This window comes from Alligator sinensis, unplaced genomic scaffold (genome assembly GCF_000455745.1).
Source record: "Alligator sinensis unplaced genomic scaffold, ASM45574v1 scaffold747_1, whole genome shotgun sequence".
NCBI classification, from domain to species: domain Eukaryota; kingdom Metazoa; phylum Chordata; order Crocodylia; family Alligatoridae; genus Alligator; species Alligator sinensis.
The window spans coordinates 1,653,579-1,657,709 of NW_005842254.1; positions in this window are offsets into that span (position 1 = coordinate 1,653,579).

A 4,131-nucleotide genomic window follows, 5' to 3' on the forward strand; every position below is an offset into this window, starting at 1 on the left:
AGCAACAGATTTCCTATATAATTAACATTAAAGGCCCACCTTAACAAAAAGAGGACTGAATCCTGACTGGATGTGGATTTCTAAATTAATGTAAAGCTAATTGCAAGATAAGACCATTGTTTTCTATTAGTGAAGAAACTCATCTCCTAGACCCTGCCCTTCATTAGCAGCATTCTTGCACATTATCCTTGCCCTAATCCTCCTGTCAGGTCAAAGATTCAGAGTCTCTAGAGTATTTGACAGATTGATGTTACTGTAACAGAGGTGTGAATTTATCTCTAAGATGAAAACTGGTGAAAAGTGTACTTGATTAGTCTGCTACCTTGCCTCCTAATTCCAACTATTACAAGGGGAATATGGGCTTCTTTCATTCTTGTTATGTGCTAGATTTCTTTGTTTTGGAACCATCCAACAAGCCATTTTTTTCCTACAAGTGGCCTTTATAGACATAAATAAATGCACTGAGATGAATGAACTATTCATCTGAGTAAGGAGGAGAAGACAGAGTCAGTTCTCCAGCGTGTTTAAAAATTAAATCTGCCTGTCCCTGCTAGAATTTTACACTATAAAAATAAGCTGCTATTGACCACAACCGTGGAATATTGAATCCTATACAACATCTGAAAATGATGAAGACACATATTTGTGATTTGGCATGGAAAAAATATTCTTGCCAGGAGCTGCCATGCTGCTTTTTTCCAGTCTGCTCTCCCATTGTCATTTTTATCTTTTCTGGGAAACTCTTGGCTGGGTGGGTTTTTCACTTTTGTTGATATGTCAGCAAAGTCATTCAAGTCTCTGGTGATGCTAAAGGACTCTCTCTTCTCCTGCATTAGCTGCCCTGGCACTTAAACCTTCATTCTCTGTGCACAGGCTAATAAGATAAAGTGAGTCTCAAAATAGTATAACATGAACACAGTTAACACAGAAATATCACAATAAAACCCAAAATCCATCACACCTACAAAAAATCAGTCCCTTGATTACAACCAATTCCAAAAACCCCAATTATTTAATCTTAAATTAGCAAAAAGTATAGAAGTCATCAAATTTCAACATATATACTGACAATATCACAATTTGCATCTAGTTAACTCAAGGTGAATTCCTGGCATCACCAAGTCAGTGGGAGCGTTCCCATTAATTTCAACTCTAACTTTTGAAAATGGTATTTTTCTAATGAAGCAAAAGCACAATTAGGATATAAAAAGCAGGTAATACAGTTCCTTCACTCAGTGAGCACAATTCCAGTCAAGTCACGCTGAGCTACTTTCTAAAGGCTTGTGTGATACTCCCATCCCGCCCTTCCTTTCATAATTCTGAGTGCTTAGATCTCTTGTGTGGGCTCTTTGTTTCTCCATTTCAAAAGTTTGAAGATTGTGGGAACCTTTAATTATTCTTTATTAGCATCAGAGAATGATACAAATTAGTAACAGAAAATACCTATAGTTCATATCTTCCCAGTGTTGGATTGTTCTTTATGGTAATTTTTATCTTCATGGTCCTATCCAACAGAAACAAGATTTCCTTAAATTTCCTTGGGACTTTTCTTATTTCACAGTACGTTACTTAGACTTTTTCCCTTTTGGTGTTTAGCCATACTATTTGTATATGCTTTGTTGTCATTGTAGTTCATGTGGTCATAAGATCATAGGAAAGCAGAGCTGGAAAGGGACTTCATAAAGTCATCTACTCCAGCCCCTGGCTCCAGGTAGAATTATTGCTGACTAAATCATCCCAAGAAACTGTTTGTCTAGCCTGCTCCTGAAAACTTCCAGGGATAAAGATTCCACAACTTGTCTAGGTAGCCTTTTCCAATGTTTGCCCGCTTTCATAGTCAGAAAGTTCCTCCTAATCTCCAACCTAAATTTCCTTTGCTGCAGCCTGAGGCAATTGCTCCTAGTCTTGTTCTCTGTGGCCACAGAGAATAGTCTATCTCCATCCTTTTTATGATCATCCTTCATGTATCTGAAGACTGTTATTAGATTCCCACCACCCCTGCCCAAACCAGGCATCTTTTCTGCAGACTAAATAGCCCTAGTTCTTTCAAGCTTTCCTCATACATCATGCTTCCCTCCAATTATTTTTGTTGCTCTCTGATGGACTCTTTCCAATCTGTACATATCCTTCTTGAAGCATGGGGCCCAAAATTGGATTCTGTATTCCAGGTAAGGCTTCATCAGTACTGAACGAGTAGAAGAATCACTTCCCTTGATCTGCAAGTGACATTCCTGTTACTAAAACCCAGTATATTGTTGACATTTTTGCATACTGTTGGCTCACATTCAGCTTATGGTCTACTGTGGTGGGTCTGCCGTAGGTCTCTCTCTGCAATACTTTAACCTAGCCACTCATAGATTTCATAGAGTTCCTAGACATTCAGGCTAGAAGGGCCCTGAAGGATCATTGAGTCCAGCCCCCTGCCCCAGGGGCAGGAAGTCAGCAGGGATCATAGGATCCCAGCAAGATAAACATCCAAATGTGTCTTGAAGGTGTTCAAACTGGGTGCTTGAACCACCTCCAGAAGCAGTCTATTCCAAACCTTGGGGGCTCGGACAGTAAAGAAGTTCTTCCTTATGTCTAGCTTGAATCAGTCTTGGTAGAGTTTGTGATCATTCAATCTAGTCATCCCTTGGGGCGCTCTGGTGAACAGACGTTCCCCCAGATCCTGGTGAAAACCCCGGATAAACTTATAGGTTGCCACCAGATGACCCCTAAGCCTGTGCTTTTCCAGGCTGAAGAGTCCCATGGCTCTCAGCCTCTCATCATAAGGTCTGTTTTCCTAACCTGTGATCATGCATGTGGCTCTCCTCTGCACTCTCTCAAGCTTCTCCACATCCTTTTTGAATTGTGGAGCCCAAAACTGGACACAGTACTCCAGCTGCGACCTCACCAAGGCCAAGTACAATGGGAGAATGACGTCCCAGGATTTGCTTGAGAAGCATGTATGGATGCAAGCCAGTGTTTTGCTTGCTTTACTAGCCGCAGCATCACATTGAAGGCTCATGTTCATCTTGTGGTCAATTATGACCCCCAAGTGCCTTTCATCTGTAGTGCTAACCAGCTTAGCACTGCCAAGTCTATAAGCATGCTGCAGGTTTTTCCTCCCAAGGTGGAGAACCTTGCATTTTTCGGTGTTAAACACCATCAGGTTCTCATCCACCCTTTTCATGAGCCTGTCAAGATGTGCCTGGATCACCTTCCTGTCCTCAGGTGTGGATGCTTTACCCCAGAGTTTGGTGTCATCAGAGAACTTGGCCAGTCCACTTCTGACACCAATGTCTATATCACTGATGAAGATATTAAAAAATATAGGCCCTAGGACACAGCAGTGAGGGACCCCCACTAGTCACCACGCATAACGATGATTGACTTCCATCAACCACCACCCTCTGGGTCCTACCGTGGAGCCAATTCCCCAGCCAGTGGATCATGGTGAGGTTGAGGCCACAGTTAGCCAGTTTTGCCAAGAGGTGATCATGGGATACCAGCTTGAAGGCTTTTTTAAAGTCAAGATATACGACATCAATCTCTTCCCCCTTGTCCGGGTGATAGGTCACCTGGTGGTAATGTTGCCCTGTGGGGTCAGGCCAACTCTCAGGATCTCAATATTGTGCTGTTAGACAGGAGGGTGTGACACAATTGCACATATACAAACACACAAATCAACTGGATGCATACACACACACACATACACACACACACACACACACACACACACTACCAACGCAGGCACATACACATCCAAACTAGTCTAGGCACATGCATACCTATCACCAGTTCAAGCACATACACTATACACCACAAAAGTTAGACAAAAATCAATTGTCCATACCTGCACACTCAGTACACATACACAGATCACTAATTCATATATCATGCACACAATGCCATGATAGATATATATCTGGTGAGTGTGTGTGTGTGTGTGTGTATATATATATATATATATATATATATATATATATACACATACACATAAATACACACACACTCACCAGTTCACACACATACAACACACTTACACATAGGTAAGTTCCTAACTTGGATGGCATGATATATATGTGTGCGCTTGGGGTACCTGGGATACTTGGGGGAAGATTAAGGTGAGAGAGAGTTAAAGTGTAGGGA